The 24,086-nt window shown below is 39.7% G+C and overlaps 1 pseudogene; it reads right to left on the reverse strand.

Annotated features, from left to right (window-relative positions):
* Positions 1 to 9,206: 9,206 nt before the first annotated feature.
* On the reverse strand, positions 9,207 to 21,837 carry LOC124979274 (39S ribosomal protein L52, mitochondrial-like; annotated as a pseudogene).
* Positions 21,838 to 24,086: the final 2,249 nt, after the last annotated feature.

Raw genomic sequence — 24,086 nt, forward strand, 5'->3', positions numbered from 1 at the left:
TCTTGACTCCATAGATATTTGGACCTAACAGTTCTTTGGAGGTAGAGTCGATTGTCCTGTGGGTTGTAGGAAGTTTAGCAGCAACAGCCATGGCCTTTACCTAGTAGATGCCAGTAGTATCTCCCTCACTTATTGTGACAACCAAAAATATCTCCAGCGGTTGCCAAGTGAGAAGGAAAGCTTAATGCTCCCTCGAGAATCACTGCTATATCTTAAGAAAGCAGGATTTTCCTACTCCAGGAAAGCAAATCCTCACTGTAAATGCAGCTAAGGTATGAAAGACGCAGGGGGTCTGAGAGAGCTTCTTCCCATGAAATCACAAAACTCCACCCCCTGAAACATGGTACCCACATGGAAGAGATGATCTCTGTTTTACTTGACCAGAAGAGAGTAAACATCTGTACAATGTGTATTCTCTTCTTGGAAAGTGAACAGGAATATCGTCTGTTACTAATCTACCCAAATCACGTTTCACTTCATCTCTTCTCTTTAGCAAACTACACCCTATCCTCAGAAGACATCTTTGAAGACTGCCCTATAACAGAGTGAGAGGCCAAGTCCCAGACTCGGCTTTTGCCAACCCAAGTTCAGGTCAGCACCCTGAAGACCCAGCTCCTTCAAGTCCACCCTGAGAACGAGAGACAGAACACAAGCCAACCACAGTTCCTGGACATCAAGACACACCTGGAGAATGAGATCGCGATCTGCCACTACCTGCTTGAAGGGCAGGACTGGTATGTGAGAAGCTTCATGTTTGGTGAAAACGGGGAAGGGAATACTGGGGACAAGAACAGTTATCCAAGTTATCCATTACTCTTACTTACTTTTTTTTACTTTTTTTGGTACTAGGGATTGAACCCAGGGACAATTAACCACTTAGTCACATAGCCACATCCCGGCACCCCCTTTTTTTCGGTATTTTATTTAGAGACAGAAACTCAATGAGTTGCTTAGGGCCTAGCTAAATTGCTAAGGCTGGCTTTGAACTCCCAATCCTCCTGCCTCAGCCTCCCCAGCCACTGGGATTACAGTTGTGGGCCACCACACCTGGCTTATATTCTTAATTAAATGCAGCGATGTTGTACCTCTGGGACTGCACAAACTTCCACAGGGCCCATCCATTAAGTACTATTCTCAATACCTCATCTCTGCTCTGTGGAGGCAATGACTAGGGACTTCATTTAGGAACCCAGCTTCTAGTCCCACACTACTGCCAGGTTCAAGGTACTCCGTGGACTTTGCCTGATTGGACTGAGACAGGGCAGAGCTGTTGTTCTACCCTCCCTTCTATGTCAACAAGCTCATTATATTCAACACACAATAGTCTCAGTAGTCTTTGGAGTGATCCCATTCAAAAGAGGATAAATAAAAAAATATACAAAAAGCTGAAGTTCAGTGGTTCCAATTTAGAGCTCTTAAAAACCATTCCAGATGTTATAATTTTAATGAATACCTAAAACAATCAAAACAAGACTGCAACACTATCATATTTCTTTTCAGTTGTAAGTTTGAACCTGGATCAAAAAGAAATAAAATCAAAGGTAAGTTCTTTAAAAAAAAACTTTCCTTTATCCTATTTCATTTTCTTCAGAATGACAGTATACCCCAAGGTCTGAAACTGTTTTTATATGAAAACATTATTGTATTAAGCAGATAAAGTCATCTACAAATCAATACTCAGAGGAACAGTAATACTGAGACATCTGTCAAAGCAGCACTGTAATTGTTTTCTTTCCAGTTTGCACCTTGCTAAATAATAAATGATGTCTTAGAAGCCACTATTACGTCACATTTAAGTGGTTTTGTTTTGATGCTCTTCAATTCAAAATGTGAGGAGACATTTGCAATTATATTTACTGTGAAAAGTCAAAGGAAGTGAAGAGGAAGAGGGGATGGACTAAGTGGAGGTAGTAAGATACTTCAGTGAAGAGGGAAGCTCCACCAAACCAGACGGTTTAAAGGTGCAGGTTAGTTGAAGGCCATGTTTCTCTAACCGCGGGCTGCAACTCCTGAGTTAAAAAGACTGGGATACAATCAACATTTTTAAATGGAATAGAATGGAAAATATCAAGGTACATGTTACGCATGGTATTGGTTTAAATGGTTTTTCGTATAGTTGATAAATTGTAAATATCATTTTACAAAAGTTTTCATCCTACAAATGGGTACACATTGTGTATTGGTTACATTTGTGTATTTGGGTCACAGTGAAAAAAATTGGAACTTTTCCCGCCACCTGTCTGAACCTGTCAGTCCATCGTCCACACCGTAGCCACCCCTCCTAACTGCAGATCACGTCCTCCCAGTGCTTTGCAAACACACTCTCTGCTTCCTCGCTGCTACTGCGCGTGGTTTCCCATGGCCTGGGACACCCTCTGCCATCTGGCTCCAACCTACTTAGCTCTCCTTCCTCTTTCCTGCTAACCACCCCACCCCCTGCCAGCGTAGGTGCCATAAGCCCCAGCCAAAACAGCTTCCCATTGCACCCTAAACTTTCCCCTCTCCATAAACTACATGCTGCCACTGTTCTAAGCATTCTATGTGCATCAACTAATTCCACGCTCACTATGACCCTGTGAGGTAGGCTGATGCTCTCTCCATTTCACAGATGAGGAAACTGAGACACAGAGCAATTAAATAACTTGTCCAGGGCAGCTGCCAAGGGAACTTTTCAAGTTTCCAACCTCAACAATCTAGCTCCAGAGCCCATGCTCTCAATACCATGGTAATTTTTTCTTTCCCTTATTTTTTTTTTCTTTTTCCCCCTCTTTTCCACCTGCTCTACCCAGCAAACTCCTATTCATTCTTCAAGATCCAACTCAAAAGTTGCTTGATTTGTGAAAACTCCCTCCGTTGCCCCAGGCAGATGTGGTTTGCGCCCCCTACTTGTGCTTACTACCCACTTATTACTATTTATTTATTATGCAACATACAGTTTGTGAGTTCCAGGCATCATGCCCAGCCCTGGAGGATCCGGGATGAAGGAAATATTATTTCTGCCCCCAAAGCCTCCACAGTCCATCAAGCAAAAATTAAAAAGACAATATAAAGTGTTGACAAGGATGTGAAGCAACTGGAGCTCACATCTGCTAGGAATGGTGGGGGCAGCGGGAGAATTGGAGAATCTGAGACAAGATTTGGTTAACTATTAGCGTTTAAGGAGCTAAGACAAGGTAAACAAAAATTTTAAAATTTTGTGGTGGAATAAAAATTAGAAAGTTGTAGTGAAGAAAAGAATTAGAAGGAAAGATGATACAACAAGTCATAGGTGTACTGAGTTTGACCTGACCGTGGAACGCCCAACTGGAAATATCCAATAGAAAAAAACAGAGAAGCCAGGTATGGTGGTTCACACCTGTAATCCCAGCAACTCAGGAGGCTTAGGCAGGAGGATCCCAAGTTCAAGACCAGTCTCAGCAATTTAGTGACCTATCTCAAAATAAGAAGGGGAGGGGATGCAGCTCAGTCAAAGCTACATCGGTTCAATCAAAAAAAAATGGAAATTAGAAAAACTAGAAATACAAATAGACAACTGCTTACAAATTGTGCCAAGATATATACAGAAAGCATGGGAAACACAATAGTCTTTATTTCTATGAAAATCCATTATCCCTAACAAAAGTCCTCACCAACTGATAAATGTTCAAAACTTGTGTATGTGTTTCTAAAATCACTTTACAATGATCAAAACTTTAGAAATTCAAAACTAAATATTATATCTTGAGATGTGAATGATCTCAACCCAAGAACCACACACAGAGGTCCTTTCCAGAAGTGAGTAACGTGCAAAAAAGACACGTGCCATGATCAGAAAGGAATCCTGCAGAGCATGGTGTCACCTGAAGTATGCAAATACAACAATAAGGTGGTACCACTAAGCACACAGAGGTTTCAGACAGAATCACACCAAGTTGAAAAGATGGTAGGTTCTATTTTGTTCCATCTCTAAGATGAACGCTCAGGATTTCTCAAAGAGAACTGAAAACACTTCACTAATTCTGAAACAGTACCGACTTTAATGACCATCTGCTTTGAAGATATGAGTCACCAATTTGTGGCCACTTGCAGAGGTTTCAAAGATAATGATTTTTAAAGGTAACTGAGCTTGTGGCGCCTGTATGTCAACATATCAGATTCGTCCTTGGAGTCAACAATGACAGATGGCACTGAGCCACCCATGAGTTGTGACACTTGAGAAAAACAATTAAGAAGGAGCTGAAGCTTGATGACTTAGTATAATGAATTTCTCCCAAGGCAACAGTGTGAAAAATATTTATCAAAGGCGTGGCCAAGTGTGGAATAACTAATCTACTATTCTTGCCCTGCCAATTATTTTGTTTTTCATATAGGCTGGATTAAATTTCAGAAAGCTCATAAATTTCCAAATATAAATGTTTGGTCTTTGAGCCAAAAGACAACTGAAAATCTACTAAGCTTATTTTTCTTTTTTTTCCTGAATGGGCCAGTGGCATAAGAAGTCAAAGAAAAACAGAAATCCAACAAGGGGCCAAAAACTTACAAGGAAATAATAAAATGTTCACAAATTTCAGAACACTGGGTTTCACCAAAGAGCATGGCGTAACAGACTCCAAACTGTGGGAGATCACACAGTTGTAAATGAATTACACACTCTCTGATCTTACTATCAGACTATTTCTCAGAGATGACACAAAACTTACTGATGGCTAACGATACAAAGGCACCAGTACAGTAAAAAGCTAATGGAGCTATCCCAGGTATCATACAGAATGATGTAGATGAAGGAATTCTGTTTTCCTCAGTCTTTAGGATGAACACTGATGGGCGGGTGTAGCGTACTTGCCTAACACTCACGAGGCTCTAGGTTCCATCCAGTACCACGAAAAGAAAAGAAAAAGGGCGGGAAAGATTAACACCAAGGATTTATCAAGAAGTACTAAGCATATCCCTCTAATTTCCAAACAGCGTTGACTTCAATGACCATTTCCCAAGGCATGTGTCACTGGTCTTGTGGCTACTTTGGGAGGTTCCAAGGGTAATGGTTTTTGAGAGTAAAAACTGCAGATCACAGCATTTTCTCCAAAGGCTCAAAATTATTTACAGAAGTAGAAGTATTATATTCATGTAAATGCTATGATCTATAGAGGTAATTAAGTTGCCTTAAGCTGAATAATTACTGGTTATACCGTATTAATGTCTTTAATCTGAACATGGTCTCACGCCCAAAAGGAAAAGATTATCATTCCATCCTAAATATACAACAGTAATCCCTAAGTGAGCAACTCCTCTTCTGGTTATGCAATTAGAAAACCAAAGCAAACTTGAAACTTGCCATGAACATTTCCAAAACTCAAAGTTGGGGGTTTTGGGTTTATATTTTTGTTTGTTTGTTTAATATTGGGTTTTTTGCTTTTGGTTTTTTTTTTTTTTTGGTTTTTGGTTTTGTTTTGGTTTGGGGTTGTTTTTTGTTTTTTTGTTTTGTTTGTTTTGTTTTCATTTTGGCATTGGGGATTGAATTCAAGGTCTCATGCATGCCAAGCATGTACTCTACCACAAAGCCACAACCCCCATCCTTCAAAATATATTTTTAAGAGCCATTTAACGACAATCAATTCCTTTTGAGGATAAAACAAAAAGTCGATAAAAGATTGTCAACTCTTATGTTCACTCATTTTTTTTTTTTTGAAGCATTTAACTAAGCACTAAGTCTAGGGGTTGACCTGAAGAGGGAATTAGGGAAGTTTCCAAAGTAATATAGGACATGCACAATTTGACCTCAAAATGTAAGAACTGAGAAGAGTGGATGGAATTAATAAAAAATATTAAAGGATGTGATTCCTCATATCTGGCTATGACTTTGCATTCCTTCTGCATATTTCATATAAATAGAAGTCTATAAAATGGGATATTTGTGCCGGCCAGTGTAAGGTTTTTACTGGTGCAGTGTTACACCATAACCTGTGCTGGGGCTTCATTCCCTATTGTGACTGGTTCTTATTTCACTGTATATACCTAGCACCAATTTGTCCATTCGCCCTTTAATGGAAACTTGGGTTGTTTCTACTTCTTGGCAATTATGAAGAGTGTTGCTATTCCAAAAGCAAATAGGTGATTTCCAGGGAACTGGGACAGGGGGGAATGGGAAGTAGCAAATTAATGGGTATAGGTTTTCTTTTGGAGTGATGAAAATATTTTGAAACTTGATAGCAGTCTGGGTTACAAAACACTGTGTATGTCCTAAATGCCAGCGGACTGTAGATTTTACAATTGATTTTATATGAATGCCACCTCAATTCATTTTTCTTTATTTCAAAGCAAACTCTCTTGCACCTGTCTTCAATAGTGTCCCGTGTGTTAAGTGACAATAAGGATTCAACTTGTCTAGACTGTAGCCACCTTACATGATAACTGCCATGATTGCCCCTGGTCTGTGTTCCCGGCATAATTTCCCAGTTCACACTAAATCATTAGAGTGGTATGTAGAACTTTTCCACTGGACCCTGGGAACATTCACACCAGAATACGCCTGCAGTTTTTGAGATTAACGAGGTACACTCCAGCTTGGATGAAGTCACTTTTGTCCTGACCATTATGTAAACCCACTTCCACTGACCCAAGTTGTAGGGATCCACCTGTTTTGCTCTTGCCTAATACACGTATCTGTTTGTAAAAAGCCTAATAAATTGCATTCTGTGCAACCCTGCCTCTGCCTGCCTCTTTCTTTTAGTCTCATTGTGGCTGGAAGAGGTCTGAGGAGTCCCAGAGAGGGGGACCTCAACTAAGGAGAAGTAGGATCCTTGACATATATGATGGAAAAGAATTTCTGCACACCTCAGAGACACAGAGATATATTTAGGAAAACAGATACACACTCAAGAGAGAATGGGATCGTTTCAAGAGTGAAAGATGGCTTTTAGAGTCTTAGACTCTTCTTTAAAAGGAAATTTGGTGAGGGATGGACATGAGAAGGTATGCGGGGATGACCTCAGTCTGGTGATCCCAAGACAGTTTATGATGCTCTGATCATACTCAGAATCCTTCTGCTGGTATGATCTTTGACTGATCAGTAGATAATGTTGGAAAGTCCCCTAAACTATACATTTCTTAAAATGCCCTCTCTTTGCTTAATCTATTTATTGCATGAGTTATTTAACAGTGCACAAAGTAATTTTCAGAAATGAGTGTATTTATGGTCATTTTAAGATTTACAGATTTGTCAGAAATTTGGGGATCACAGACCTAGGAAAAGAACTAACTTGGGGAATGACAGACCTAGAAAGGTATGTACAACTTCAGATTAAAATTATATTTTCTTGTCCTTTCTTTTCATCTCCTTTCTACCTATTTTTTTTATTTCTTCTATCCTCTCTCATCATGGCACCTTAGAGTAGGTTCTCACACACTGGGACTGGGTTTTTCCAGAACAACTGGAAATGGGATTATGTCACACATATTAAATAAATCGCCTATAACATCTATGGATGCACTATCCTTCATGGCTGAAATTGGAATACTACCTCCTCCATGAAACCCATTAGGAAAATATTATTTAAAACAAATTTCTTCCAATTCAGAAATTCTCTCTACAAAGGTAGAAAGAAAGAAAACGAAAGAAAGAAAAAAAAAACACTTAGTATCAATGAAGCTTTAAACCAGGATGTGATGTGTAAGCAATCTAAGAGAGTCCAAAGACAGAAAGAAAACTCACCATTATACAGCCCAGCAGATACAACTCACTAAATACATGTTCTCAAGACAAGCAATGAAGCTGGGTACAGTGGCACATACTTGTAATCCCAGCTACTCAGGAGACTGAGGCAGGAGGATCAGAGTTTAGGGAGATGCTAAAATATATAAAATATAAAATATAAAGGGTTGGGGATGTAGCTCAGGGTAAGAGTGTTCCTGGGTTCAATCCCCAGTACCTCAGTGGGAATGAGGGGGCGGGGCAAGCAATAACTGGTTCTCGAGTGAGATGACTTAACAGCACCATTTATACCCTAACTGCACTGGATAATTAGGGTGGCCATCCATGTTAGTTAATAGGCCTGATATGAAGAAAAAATCAAATTCCTTATATCTTCACAACAGGAGATAGTTTTGGAGCAAAATGCCTCCTACCCTCCTGCAGAACCTGGGAGATAGAGGTGTTCATTTCCTTGGATGTTTACACCCCAGTGAGATGGTTCCCAGGTGCTTGAGAAAGGCATTCCTTGGTGGTGAAGCTGGCTAAATGTTTTTTCCAACTTTGACAAAGGCTCACTTACATTTCAAAGAGATAGAGAAAGAATTTGCAATTACATATTTTCTAAAATGAAATACTTTAAGGGAAGGAAATAGAGGAGTGTTCCTTCCCTTATTTTTAACATTAAGAATTAAACTTCTTGGGACTGGAGTTGTGGCTCAGTGGTAGAGCACTTGCCTGGCATGTATGAGGCCCTGGGTTCAATTCTCAGCACCACATATAAATAAATAAAATAAAATAATTTGGGCTGGGGAGATAGCTCAGTTGGTAGAGTGCTTGCCTTGTATGCACAAGGGTTCAATCCCCAGCACCACAAAATAAATAAATAAATAAATAAATAAAAAAGAATTAAGTCTCTTGCTTTTTTTAATTTTGTGTTTGCCCTTATCAGCCTCCTTTGAACCCCTACAAAGTAGTGCTGGGGGTGTAGCTCAGTGGTAGCACATGTGCTTAGCATGCTAGAGGCCCTGGGTTCAATCCCCAGCACACACACACACACACACACACACACACACACACAAGTACTTATTCCCTCTTCAGAAAAGCTTTCTTGTGGCACTTTGCACTTTATCCCTTGAATTGGAGGAATTTAGCAGGGTCAGTGTCTGGTCCCTTCTCTCTTTTTTTTTTTTTTTTTTTTTAATTTTTTCTTTCATCAAAACATTTATTAAATGCCAATTGCACATGGCCAGGCTGTGTAAGGGCTATTCAAGATTTACATGCCTGGCTAAAAACAGAAAAACTGTTGTCCCCTGTTCACATTGACAGAACAGCTACTGCTAAAGAGTTGGAACAGTCCTATGGCCTGCAAAGGAAGGGATAAAAATTCCAGAACAAGATTCAGCTGAACTGGAATGAAAACAGGGATGAGGGCACTGAGCAAAGCCTCCCAGGCAGTGACCTTATAGACTGTTCTTCTGGGTATCCAAGCTCTTTTGCTCTGAAGACAAATAGGACACAAAGGTTCTCTTCTGTCTGGGATGAGACATCCAGGTGATGGAAAAGAAAGCCAGAGAGAGGTTGAGGTAAGGAACAGGAATTGTTTTGTATTGATGTGGAAGTAGGCTCTGTAGTGAAGCCCTTTGGGTTTAAGAGCATGTTTCTGCTTCCTTTTTTCTTCCTGCAACTTCTGCTGTCTGAGCTGCCATGCCTGTATTCCAGCATCCATTTCCTGTGACAGCGGTACAACTCGTCTTGCAAACTTTTCCCTTTGGGTTTTTCTTCGAAGTTGGCCTTTCATTGGGGGAGCAGGGCGGCCATCCGCATAAGACCAGTCTGGGAGCTCCGTGAGGGGCCCATAGCCAGAAGGGTTGGCAGCCAGGCCCTGTTGGAGTCTCCACTGGCTGCCAGCCCAAGCCGACACGCTGCAGTGCAGCCTCCGCACACCTACGGAGAGCAGACTCCCTAAAGCCTCTGGTCCCTTCTTGATCTCTCATGGTGCCCAGTACACTGCCCAGAACCAAGCCTCAGAAAAGACCTTTAACGGAGATCACTGTGGCAATGAGTATCTTATGTTACCATTTGGGGAACTCCATAAAGGATACATAGGATTACTTTATACTGTTTCTTAGAACTGAATCTACAATTTTCTCAAAATAAAAAGTTTAATTAAAATGAGAAAGGTCTTTGAATAAATAAAAGCATGTATTATAAACCATTGAATAATCACTACAGCATATTATAAAAAGAAATACAGTTCTGATTGAGGAAAAGGAACCCCACAGCATATTCAGGGGTAGGTTTGGACTATGTTAAAGGGTAAGTGTTGGGGAAATAATATCAGAATGCTACAACTTGTTGTACAAAGAAGAAAGTCTGTGAGAAAGACCTCCGTAGAAATTTTTTTAACAAAATAAAAATTTTTAAAGAAAGAAAAAGAAGTCAACAAAGGGAAAATTCAAAAATGGAAAAATGTACATTCAAGGCCCTAAATTGTCTGGAATAAACTAAACTGGGGGTGTTAGTAATGCCACTGTGTGCGGGACACTTAACAGAAGACAGCAGCCAATGTCATAATGGAGAATCCTGAAGGACATCTGTCAAATTGGTGAGGATCAGGCACTTAGTGTAATTTTGGTGTCCAAGTACCTTCACCTGCTGCTTGCAAAGGGCCCAGTAAATCAAGGACAAGTTTCTGGGGCAAGAAAAAAAAAATTTTTTTTTCAGCAAGACTGCAAAATCAAGAAGATGGTGGACCAGCATCCTAAAAGACCACCTGAACTCAGTACAAGGTTTAACGTCCTTTTATCTTTAAGCAAGTGAAAAAGAAGAAGTGAGGTTTAGATTAGTTAAATAATTAATTGTAAATTTCTGGGCACCTCTCCAGTGGTCTAGAAGAGGATGTTGCAAAACTTGGTGGTTGTAGTCTGTTGATCCTAATGCCTCTATAAATCTTGAAACCATCTAGAAGGAGACTAATAACATAGTGCTCAGCTCTATGACCTCCAAAATTAGTGACTTTTCTTTCCATCTTTCCCTTCCTATCTCTCTCTCCCTCTCTTATCTCTTTTTCTGTACTTAGGGATTAAACCCAAACCCAGAGCTTTACACATGCTAGGCAAGCTCTCTACCACTATGCTGTACCTCCAGCCCCCCAAATTAGTGATTCTTCCCATATTTTTTATTGCTTCATAATAGTTGTACATAATGGTGGAATTCATTGTTACATGTTGATACATGCACACAATATAACAATATAATTTGGCCAAGGTCATTTCCCCAGCACCTCTCCCCAATTCCTCCCCATTTTCCACTCCCTGGCCCCTTTCTTCTACTGATCTCCCCTTGATTTTCATGAGATCCCCACCCCACACCAACACCTTTCTTTTCCATTTTCCTCTTCAGCTCCCACATATGAGAAAAAAAACAAGACTCAACTTTCTGAGTTTGGCTTATTTCGCTTAACATAATGTTCTCAGGTTCCACCCATTTTCCTGCAAATGACATAATTTCATTCTTTTTATGGGTGAATAAAACTCCATTATGTATATATACCACATTTTCTATATCCTTTCATCCATTGACAGACATCTGGGCTGGTTCCATAGTTTGGCTATTGTGAATTGTGTTGCTATACACATGGGTATGCATGTATCACTGTAGTACGCTGACTTAAATTCTTTTGGATAAATACCAAGGAGTGGTATAGCTGGGTTATAGGGTGGTTACTTGCCTAGTTTTCTGAGGCACCTCTATACTGATTTCCATAGTGGTTGCACTAATTTACAATACTACCAACAGTGTAAAAGTGTTTCTTTTTCTCTGCATCCTCTCCAGCATTTATTGTTGTTCGTATTCTTGATGGCTGCCATTCTGACTTGGTTGAGATGAAATCTCAGTGTAGTTTTTGATTTATACTTTCCTAACAACTAACGATGTTAAATATTTTTTCATGTATTTGCTCACCATTTGTATTTCTTCATTTCAGAAGTGTCTGTTTAGTTCATTTGCCCATTTATTAATTGGGTTATTTGGTTCTTTGGTGATACATTTTTTGAGTTCTTGATACATTCTAGATATTAATCCTGCCAGCAAAGATTTTCTCCCATTCTGTAGGTTCTCGCCTGACTTTCTTAATTATTTGCTTTACTGTGCAGAAGTTTTTTTTAATTTGATGGCATCTCATTTATTAACTCTTGGCATTATTTCCTGAGCCTATTGAGGGTTCCTATTGAGAAAGTCATTGCCTGTACATAGTTTATGGTCTAATTTCTGGGTCTTATCCAGAAATTAGAGTTGACTTTTGTACAGGGTGAAAGATAAGTACCTGGTCTCACTTTTCTACATGTGGATATCCAGTTTTTCCAGCACCATTTGTTAAAAAAAAAAAAAAAAAAGTTGTCTTTTCTCCAATGGATGTTTTTAACAACTTTTGTCAAGGATCATATGACTATCTGTGTGAGTTTGTCTCTATGTTTTCTATTCTAAATCATTAGCCTACATGTCTGTTTTCACACCAGTACCTTGCAGTTTTTGTTACTATAGCTCTGTAGTATAATTTGAAGTCAGGTGTTGTGATGCCCCCAGCATTGCTTCTTTGGTTTAGAATTTCTTTGGCTAAAACTCAGAAACTCAAAGGTTGAATGTTTTCTCTCATATGTAGAAGATAGAGTAGAGGAAAGAATTAGACTATATAAAGAACAAATACAAATTAATAAACAAGTGAAAGGAAGTCTAGTATAGTAGAAGAAGGAGAAGGGAGGGAGGGAAAGAGGAAGAGAGAAGGGGGCAATCATGAACTGAAATCAATTTCCACACATATATGAGTTTGTCAGGATGAACCCAACTACTATGTATAACCATTAAGCTCTAACAATTAAAAAAATAATTGCTTTGGGTATTCTGGGTCTTTTATTCTTCCAAATGAAGTTTAGGACTGTTTTTTCTAGTTCTGTGAAGAACGTCAATGGTGTCTTGATGGAAATGGCTTTGAATCTGTGTGTTGCTTTTGGTAGTGTGGACATTTTAACAATGTTAATTCTGACTATCCTTGAACACGGGAAGTCTTTCCTTTCTGATCGTCTGTGTTTTCTTCAATTTCTTTCTTCAATGTTCTATAGTTTTCATTGTAGAGATCTTTCACTTCCTTAGTTAGATTTACTCCTAGGTTGCTGGGAGTTTTTTGTTTGTTTGTTTGTTTTCTTTTGAGGCTACTGTACATGGAATTGTTTTCCTGATTTCTTTCTCAGCAGATTATGGGTATATAAGAAAGTTATTGATGTTTGTGTGTTGATTTTGTAACTTGCTATTTTACTGAATGTGTTTATTAGCTCTAGCAGTCTTCTGGTGGAGTTTTTTGGATCTTCTAAACATAGGGTCATATCATCTGCAAATAGAGATAATTTGACATCTTTCTTTCCTATTTTTATCCCTTTAATTTTCTTCTCTTGCCTAATTGTTCTGGCTAGAATTTCTAGTACTGTATTGAATAGAAGTGGTGAGAGTGGATATCCTTGTCTTATTCCAGTTTTAAAGAAAATGCTTTCCATTTTTACCCTGTCACTATGAGGTTGGCTTAGAGTTTGTTGTACATAGCCTTTATGATGTTGAGGTAGGTATCTTCTATCCCTAGTTTTTTTTTATCATGAATGGAGGCTGAATTGTTAAAGGTCTTCTCTGCATCTATTGAGATGATTAAGTGATTTTTGTCCTTAATTCTATTTATGTGGTGAATTACATTCGTTGATTTGTGTATGTTAAACCGTCCTTGCATCTCTGTAATAAAACCAACCTGGTCATGATGTACAATCTTCCTAATATGTTCTTGAACACTATTTGCTAATGTTTTATTAAGAATTTTTGTATCTGAGGTCATCAGGAATATTGGTCTATAGGTTTCTTTCCTTGATGTGTCCTTATCTGGTTTGGGTATGAGTGTGATAATGGCCTCATTGAATGAATTTGAAAGTGTTCCATCCCTTTCTATTTCATGGAATCATTTAAGAAGCATTGGCATTAGTTCTTCTTTAAAGGTCTGGTACGATTCAGCTGAGAATCCATCTGTTCCTGGGCTTAACTTTATTGGAACACTTTCTATTACTGCTTCTATCTCATTGCTAGTAAATGGCCTGTTTAAGTTTTCTTTGTCTTCTCGATTCACTTTTGGCAGATTGTATTTATCTAGAAGTCACCATTTCTTCTAGGTTTTCCAATTTATTGGAATATATGTTTTCAAAATCATCCCTAATGGTCTGTCTGGATTTCTGAGACATCCATGGTGATTTCTCCTTTTTTCATTTCTAATTTTATTAATTTGGTTCTTTTCTCCTTTTCTTTTGGTTAGTTTGGCCAGGGACTTATCCATCTTCTTTGTCTTTTCAAAGAACCAACTTTTTGTTTAATTGATCTTTTGTATTGTTGTTTTACTTTCAATTTCATTGATTTCAGCTCTGATTTTAATTATTTCCTTCCTTCTACTGTTTTTGGAATTGGTTTGTTCTTCTTTTTCTAGGGCCTTGAGATGCATCATTAGATTGTTTATTTGGGTTCTTTCTGATTTTCTTATGTGGGCACTCCTAACTATAAATTTTCCTCTAGAACCATCTTCATAGTGTCCCAGAGGTTCTGTTATGTCATATCACTACTCTCATTTTATTCTCATTTGATGTCTAACTCTGATTTGTTCTATAACCCATTCATTATTCACAACTGTATTGTTTAATTTCCATGAATTTATGTATTTCTGCAGATTTTTTTGGTGTTGATTTCTAATTTTATTCCAGTATGATCTGACAAGATGCAAGGAATTACATTTTTTTTATTTGCTGAGAGTTGCTTTGTGACCTAAAATATGGTCAATTTTGGAGAAGGTTTCATGAACTACTGAGAAGAAAGTGTACCAGTTGTTGTTGGATGAAATATCCTATATATGTCTGTTAAATCCATTTATAAAATTTTTTAGGTCTAAAGAGTCTTTACTGAGTTTATGTCTGGATAACCTGTCTATTGGTGAGAGAAGTGTGTTGAAATCTCCCAGTACTAGGGGTCTCTCAGAGGTTTTAAGTCAAGTAGTGTCTATTTTATCTAATTAGGTACACCAACATTTGGGGTGTAAATATTTACTATCATTATGTCTTCTTATTGAATTGTTTCCTTTACCAGCATGAAGTGACCTTCTTTGTCTCTTCTGATTAATTTTGGCTTGAAGTCTGTTTTGTAAAAATAGATACTCCTGCTTTTGGGGGATTCAATTTGCAAGGTTATCAATTCCCATCCTGTCACTTTCAGCTTGTGACTGTCTTTGCCTATACGGTGAGCATCTTGCAAGCAACATATAGTTGGGTCTTGCTTTTTAATCCAGTTTGTTGGCCTATGTCTTTTAGTTGAAGAGTTGAGATCATTTACATTCAATTTATTATACAGATATGTTTATTAATTATTGCCATTTCAATTTCTTTATTGTCCTATTTCTCATTTGCATGACTACTCTTCAAGTGAGAATTATCCATTTGTGAGCTCTGTGGTTTTTTTATTTCTTCTGTGTGAAGTATTTCTTTAAGAATTTTCTGTAGTGCTGACCTAGTAGTCATGAATTCTTTTAGCTTCTGCTTATCTTGGAAGATTTTTATTTCTTCTTTAATTCTGAAGGAGAGTTTTGCCAGATATAGCAAATTTTGTTGATACTTATTTTATTTCAGGGCTTGGAACACATCATTAACAGTCCTCCTGGATGTTAGAGTTTGTGCTGCAAGGAGTCAGGAAATCATAACAAATATTGTCATACTGTCCTAGCAAGCACCTACTGTGTGGCATGGGTGTACCTAGCAGAATGTGAATGAAATAGACATAGAGAAGATGGTATCCAGGAGAATTCAAGTCAGAAAAATGAAGGGAAATCCAATTTGCTTTCCTTATGAGTCTGGAGAATCACATTACCAGCTGAGGAGGGTTGAAAAGTTGAACAGGCAGGAGTAAATACCCTTGGGGACTAAGCTTTGGAAGGTTGTATTTGTGAGCAGCAGAGCATGTGAGGTCTGTGGAGGGTTGGTTTCACTGTCCCATGAATAAAATTCTTGGGAGGCTCCTGAGATCCAGACTCCCAGCAGAGATCAGCATCTACCTGGCCACACTCCTAGAGTGTAGAGTGATCTAATCTCTCTGGAGCAAATGCCATTCAACAAAGTCCCTGAGGGTTGATTAGACCTGAGCCATAGCACGGCCTCCTCAAGATGGCTCCCGCCCTAGTTCTCCATTTGCCAGTGAGAAACAGAGCACTTTTCAAACACCACTTCACTGTGCAGCCTCTGGATCAACGAACTTCAGGCTGCTTTTCTGATCTATAGGTGTTTCCATGACAAATTGGTCCATTGTGTTTCTCTCTAATTTTATTGTTCCTCCCCTCTGCAGTGAACCAGCAGCACCATTGCCACTACTGCAACTGGCTTGGCTCCAAGGTCCTCTTTCTTGTTCTTTTCTAATGAGCCAACATTTCTGAATCTCTAAGAGTCTCTGTCTGATACTGAATTTCAGTGAATTATTTTTCATCCATTTCACTGAGAAGAAGGACTCCCACTGCTTGAATCTTGAGACGTGGATCAACTGGAAATACAGCCTTCCTCTCTAAATTGGGGATTTTTAAAGTCAACTAAAAGCAAGTTTTCCTAAATCAACCCAACAAAAATCTTCCTTCCAGGGATCAGAAGAGAAAAGTAAATATTATAGTGCAAGTGGGCCCAGTGGATGGTGAACAGTTTCAGCCTACAAACTGTAACTTCAAAGGCAGAGACTTTATCAAGGCAGTTCCACTGCCCACCCCCCCCCCCAGACATTTTTTCCCGGCTTCCCTTGCCTAATCTAACCCCTTTACGCGAGTCTCTCCAACATAGGCGGGAACAAATCCAACTTTTAAAAGAACTAAAAGCCCTTGATGCCGAACTTCACTCACTGGCCTTGGGCACAGAGTTAACACAAACTGGCCCCAAACCCCTTAATACTCGTAAGGTGAAGCCGCATGGTCAGCCTGTTCTTGCCTTTCCAGTTACTCGCAGTCAAGCAGATCAGCTCGCACAGACTAAAGCAGAGGGTCTAGAAGGAGGTCAGGAAAAGGAATCAGGGGAGGAACAAGAGGTAGAACCAGAGGGAGAACAAGAGGAGGACCAGGAATCAGGGGATGAGGAGGAGCCCACCTCTGGACAGAGTGGAGCCCTTGGTTCTTATAAAAGGCTGAGCCTCCGTTTTCTTGAAAGACTTAAAAAGGCTTGTGCTCAGTATGGCCCCACTGCACCTTATACACTGGCCTTGCTAGAGAACCATAGTACACAATGGCTCACCCCTAATGATTGGAAATTTTTGGCCCAAGTCACCCTTAGTGCAGGTGACTCCTGTTGTGGAACGCAGACTTTAAGGAATACTGTCAGGAAACTGCCCAAAAATATTCAACCAAGGCTTCCTCTAAATCCTGGACCTATGTTAAACTAGTGGGTAATGCACCATTTGATACTAACCCTAAACAGGCGTGCTTCCCTTTTTGCACGCTTGGAGACGGCTCCCTCAAAAGGGCTCGGCCACCACCTCCCTAGCAAAAATTCGTCAGGGTCCTGACGAGCCTTACAGTGACTTTGTTGCCCGGCTTAATCTAGCTGCGGAGCACTTACTTGGACCAAGTGAAAATGAGAGCTCCTTTGTAAAATATCTTCCTTTGAAAATGCCAACCCAATATGTCAAGATGTTCTTCGGCCCCATAAAGATAAAGGGGACCTTTCTGACTTCATTAGGCTGTGTGCCGGGATAGGAACGGCCCATACCATGGGTCTCGCTATTGGCGCCGCCTTCACCAAGGCCCTTCACAACCTTGGCCCACGTACTTGCTTTACTTGCAAACAACCTGGCCATTTTGCACGAGAGTGCCCAACAGGGAGACTGGGTCAAGGACCCATATCTCCTCAAACAAGGGCTAAACCACCTACGCTCACCCTTTGCCCTAAAGGTGGTAAAGGTCGCCACTGGGCCAAGGAGTGTAGATCCAAGATCAATGCCCTTGGACAGCCTATTCCCTCTAATTTCTCGGGAAACTCCTCTCGGGGCCAGCCCCTGGCCCCGACCGCCCCCAGAACAAACCCAGGGACAATAAGGTTTGTTCCCTCTCAGACTCCCAACCCAATCCAGGCCCCCTGTCCTTCTCCACAATCACCTCCCTCCAACGCGCTACTCCAGGCAGCGCAGGATTGGACCTCTGTGCCTCCACCGATACAATATTAGACTCTATGCAAGGACCCCAAATAATACCCACTGGGGTTGTAGGCCCCTGAAGGGCCGGAGCACGAAAGGCAGGGGGTGTATAAGAGGGAAGTGGATTTTTAAGAGGTGGCAGGTCTGGAGAATGGTGTTGAGCCGCTGCCTCCTCCAGGGTAGCCTCCTCCTCTGGGGTCACCTCATCATAGGGATTTAAAACCGGATAAATCTTAGGGGGATTTTTAGGGGACTCTTTTGGTAAGGTGGGGTCTGGGAGGGTCCCGGGGTCTGGGAGGGTCCCAGGGTCCTGAGAAGGCTGAGTAGGGGGCATTTGAATACTAACCGAAGGGCATGCCAAGGGGGGGCGAGAGGTGGATTGCATTGCCTGCCGGTTGGTAGAGCATGGGACTCTTAATCCCAGGGTCGTGGGTTCGAGCCCCAGTTGGGCGCCAACTGTCCCGACCCGCGGGACGTCAACGCAGGACGGCAAACCTAAGAGAGAAGGAATGAAGGGACAAGAGACACAGGGAGTGACAGCAAGACAGGAATTCTGATCAAGCTGCAAATTTTTATTGTTCTCAAGGGTATTTATGCTGAGGGAATGAGGGGTATGATGAGACACAGGCTGGTTGGCTGTGTTTTTCTTTTGGGCTCCTGATAAGGTGCAAGTTCACGCTGGCGGGCCATAGGCAGAACTATCAGCCGGGAGTGGGGAGGGGGCACGCTCTGGGAATCCGTCAGCCTTCAGTTGCAGGGTGCCTGAGTCAGCTGCAGGGTGTTTATGCAGGGGAGGCATCCGCAAAATGCTCCCTGGGCTGCTGCTTATCATAAAGGTCAGAACGTCCTCAGAATGAGAACTTCTTCTTGGTCCCTGACAGTTCCAGATGAAATGTTAGGCAGCAGTTAGTGATAAGCAGGGAAATGCGTGGAAAAGTCACAGGTTTACTTTAAGTTATTCTCAAAGTTTTCTTTAAGTTTCTACCAAGGCAGATGAATAAATAACTTGTATCGAATAACCTGTAGAAAAACAATGGTAGCCAAACCTTGAGAATAAACAAACAAAAGTAAAAGGAGCTAATGGAGGGGACATATCAAGAAAGATTTATGGGACTAACTCTTGACAGGATCCATAAAGGTCAAGATAAAGTCAGAAGTTATGGCTATAGGTGCTTCCATTGGAAGGGAGAGCTCTTTATATTTCAGGCACACTAACGTAGCTTCTAACAAATCACTGTCCACAGTACCCACATTAACATAGGATTGGCTTGTAGATGAAGCCCCCCCATATAGGATGGCCACCGCGACAGTTCCAGAAAGAACCAACTAAAGTCAAAAACTCTACTGTTGGATGTGAAGGAGGAGTTGAACTTCTGATCAGTGAAGGTTGCTGAAGAAGGACCCCAATTCTCAAGACAACCACAGAACAGTAATAAATTTGAAGAGGGCATCGTCCCCTTTGAGACACTCTCTTGAGAGCGCTCTCTGCTTGAGCCCGTCTCTACTTTTGCCCTACTCCCCCTTCGATTCTACATTACCTTCACTTATAATAAAGTTCTCTTGCATGGCTTTTGCTAACTTTAAATATTTTTTCATTGGAGCACAAGAACTGAAGTTCAGAACCTTGACTCCTCGCTCTCCTGGACAAAAAAAATGGAATGGAAAAGTGCAAATTGAATTCTGAATAGTCCAATTAGATGTTCATAGTCTACAAAGTTAATGGAATAACATGAACTGAATTTTTTTTCATTACTGGTGACTGAACCCAGGGCCTCATGCATGCTAATAAATGTATTCATAATACACTGAACCCATATATAATCTGTCTCCTAAAATAACCTTGCCCTCTAAGCATTTGCATGTGTTGGACTAGTTCACAAGTTAGGAAGAGAAAGCACCAAGGAAGATGCCAGAGAAAATAGGACCCAAAGGCAAGATCCCTGATTGGAGAAATTGCTGTTTTTTTATCCTTGTTTTACAGCAGTGAGAATAAGTCCAGTATTTGCCAGGAACAAGACTTTGTGTGTCATATGTCCCACTTAGTCACTCCATACAAAATGCACATGCAGGATAAATGCACAGGGAAGTGTTTCTCATACACACCGAAAGCCTGATGAAAAATCCTGACCAATACATTTCATCACAAAACTCCTTATCAAATTGCATTCTCAACTGATACATGAAACACAAGATTAACCTCTATCATGTAAAGGCATGCTCCTGTGAGTAGAAAAATTAATGGTATAACAAAGAAGCAACAAGTCCTTAAAGGCCTATTGTTTGTAGCAATTTTTTTTTGAATTTAAAAAAATGCTTTTTTGCTGACTATCTATAATCCTATTAAAATGTATGCTTGATTAAAAAGAGATGTGTTAAGCTGCTAAAGAAATCACACTTCATAAATGAAATAATACCCAAGCTCTATGAGATTATCATCCCATATTAAAAGATCAGTTGGACAGGAAGAAAAGAGATTCATAATCACAACTGCCTGGAGGGAAATGCCACTTAGCAGAAAGCTGGGTTGCCATCCATTCTACCCATTATGCTTTTCAGAAAAAAAACAAAACACAATATTTATATGGCAGACAGGCAAAACATTAATCAAATTATGATTTGTCATCCATAGATACAAGGTTAGATACTCCGAAGGGTGAAATACATGTGCCCAAATGCATAAGAACAAATTAACAAGCATAAGAATAAATTAATAAGAATTATTTTATTAATTATAATTTATTGATCATAGTTTATTAATTATTAATAAATCAATAAGAATAAATTAATCTATTACTTTCCTTTTGGTATTTTCTCTTTATAACAAAAATCCCATTCTTGTGGGTGACATTCTTAAATGATCTAGAAGAAGAAATGTTATTTCCCCTCAAAATTTAATACCAAACTCCTATTGTGTCACCCAGTTAAAAAGTCAATAAGATGGAGGCAGGTACATGTCTGATTTGCTGGGATTTATGAACATTGAAAACTTGAGGAATATAGTATTTTTGAGCTACTTATCTATCTCTTGATAATTTGCTTCCTTCACCTACTTCAAGTAAATAGGAGCTAGAGAAGATACAACCCAGTTGCATTTATGAAGTTTGTCTCCTCTAGGTTGAGAAAGGAGAAGGGATGAGGGGAAAAATCAAAATAATTACTTAAAAGTGAAAAAAGTTGATCAATCATTTGGTATGAACTAAACAATGAAACTAACTATAGCTGTTTGACTCAATTAAAATAATGCAACTATAGATAAAATACTCAAAACTCATTCATTTGCAAGCTTAATGTTGCAGATTTAAAAAAAATTTTTTTTTTCACACAATCGGGAGATTTAAGTGATGTCCAAATCAGTTATCATTTTCTGGGTGATTTTTTTACTCTGTGCTCATTGTCTCTGGGGAAGGTGAAACAAGTCAAATTGCTTCCCAGACCTTGGTCTTAGAGTGAAGGGGACTCAGAAGCCAGCTCAGAGTTCAGAAGAAATGTTTATCTCACATGTATTTGTCATCTGCCTTTTCTATGCCACACACAGAGCCAGACAGTGGTGATACATCAGTGAACTAGACAGACAGGTTGCGTGGCTTAGTTGCTAGTGCTAAGAGCCAGGTTCTCCATCCCACCCAAAAGAAAAGAAATTCTTCCTATAGCCTGAAAAGAAAGGCAAGTTTGGAAGATTGCCAAGCCCACGCAAAGGTGGGACCCAAGAGACAAGAACCCAGGGCCTGCTTCCAAATCAGAGTCCCCACAAAGCAGCAAAACTGGAGCAAGTTAAGGAAAGTGACCATTTAGGAGAACTGCACTCTGCTTCCTGGATTGTAACCCCAGGAAAGGGACAAGAGCCAAATAGGTTATGACTGCACAGTATGTTGGGCAGATGGAGCCAAAAATGATCTACCTGCTATTTCCATGCCACCAGCGTACAGAAGCATCAGAACGCTTTTCATGGCCTCAAGCATGGGAAAGATGTACAGAGAGGACAGGTGGACATTGTAGGAACAAATACAAAGTAAAAATAAGAGGCTTATTTTCCCCTGTTGAAAATAAGAGACTTCTCCTTTCCTTTTTCTTTAAGCATGTATTATATTTAAATATATATATATATATATATATATATATAAATTTTGTATATTTGAGAGGTTTTGTTTTGTTTTGCTTTTTTATTTTTTGGTACCAGAGATGGAACCCAGGGGAGCTTAAACACTGAGCCACATCCCCAGCCCATTTTTTTATATTTTATTTTGAGACGGGATCTTGCTAATTTGCTGAGGCTTTAAACTTTTGATCCTCCTGCCTCAGACTGCTGAGCCATTAGGATTATAGACCTGCACCAACCCCACCTGGCTATTTGAGGCTTAAAACATGATGTTGTGGGATACATACAGATAATAAAATGTCACTGTAGTGAAGCAAATTAGTTTGTCTATCCTCTCACATAGTTACTTCCTTTGGTGACAAGAATGGAGAAAATCCATTTACTTAACAAAAATCCCAACTATCCACCGAAGTCCTCATGTTGTACATTAAAGCTCTAGACTTTTTCATCCTGCATATCTGCTAATTTGAATCTTTTGATCTTCAACTCTCTAATTCCTTCCCCCCCACCCCCACCCTCACAGAGGTAACCATTATCTTATTCTCTAACTCTGTATATTTAACATTTTGGGCTCCACATGTAAGTGAAATCATGCAATATTTTTTCTTTGTGTCTGGCTTATTTCACTTAGCATAATGTCCTCCAGGTCCATCCACGTTGCATCAAATGGCAGGGTCTGCTTTTTAAGGCTAAGTAATATTCCATTGCATATACATACCACATTTTCTTTAGCCATTCATCTATCGATGGACATGTAGATCATTTTCATATTTTTGGCTATTTTCATAACAATGCTGCAGTGAACATGGGAGTGCAGATATCTTTAAGTGGTGGTGATTCCATCCCTTTTGGGTATATGCACAGAAGAGGGATTGCTGGGTCATATGGCAGTTCTATTTTTAATTTCTATAGGAATTTCTACATTGTATGTGCCAGGCTAAGCTCCCACCAACAGTGTTCCTGGGTTCCCTTTCCTTCAAACCCTTGTCGATATTTGTTATTTCTTGTCTTTGTAATTATCATCATCCTAAGAGTGCAAAGTGGTATCTCCTGGTAGTTTTAATTTGCATTTCCCTGATGATTAATAATGTCGGGCACCTTCTTATATATCTGTTGGCCATTTTTATGTCTTCTCTGCAGAAATGTTCTAGTCCTTTTCCCATATCTTAAACAGATTGTCTTTCTGCTACTGAGTTGTAAGAGTTCTTTACAGCCAGGCATGGCTGTGCATGCCTGTAATTCCAGCAGCTCAGGAGACTGAGGCAGAAGATCACAAGTTCAAGGTCAGCCTCAGTGACTTAGTGAGGCCCTAAGCAACTTAGTGAGATTCTGTCTCAAAATAAAAAATAAAAAAAGACTGGGGAGTGGCTCAGTGGTTAAGTGCCCCTGGATTCATCCCTAATACGGCCCCCCCACAAAAAAAATAGTTCTTTACACATTTTGGATCTTTATCCCCATCAGATTTGTGGTTTACCACTATTTTTTTCCCAGTCTTCAGGTTGCCTTTTCATTTTCCTTGACAGTTTCTTCTGCAGAATCTTTTTAGTTTAATGTAGTAGTCCCACTTTTTTTTTTTTTTTTTTTTTTTTTTTTTTTTTTTTTTTTTTTTTTTTGCTGTGTAAACTAGACTCCTAACCCATTTCCTCTGGAGAAAGAATGAGAGAGAAATAAAAGGAAGGGAACTACCTTCCTTGTGTAACAGTGGTTCCCAAATTTGCTGCATTTTAGACTGACTGGGGGATATGTTTTTTTGTTTTGTTTTGGTTTTTGGTTTTTGTTATTTGTCTGTCTTCTTGTTTACAATTCTGGTGTCCAGGCCACATTCTGAGCTCATTAAGTCAGAATATCTGAAAAGGAGATGCACTCATCACTATTTTTTAAAGTAATTTTTCTTCGAGGAACTTCAATGTGCAGACACACAGACATCCTGTGGATGTCCCTAGAACAGAGGTCCTCAACCACAGCATGTTAGCAGTTGTGAGGTATGTTATAACTAACTTGTTCCTATCAATAAGGTATATTTCTAACAACTAGGAATAACTTGTTCCTATTAAGAGAGTACATTTTTAAAACTAGAGTGAAGTCACGATCAACCCTATA

The sequence above is a fragment of the Sciurus carolinensis genome, chromosome 3 (assembly GCF_902686445.1).
Source record: "Sciurus carolinensis chromosome 3, mSciCar1.2, whole genome shotgun sequence".
NCBI lineage: Eukaryota > Metazoa > Chordata > Mammalia > Rodentia > Sciuridae > Sciurus > Sciurus carolinensis.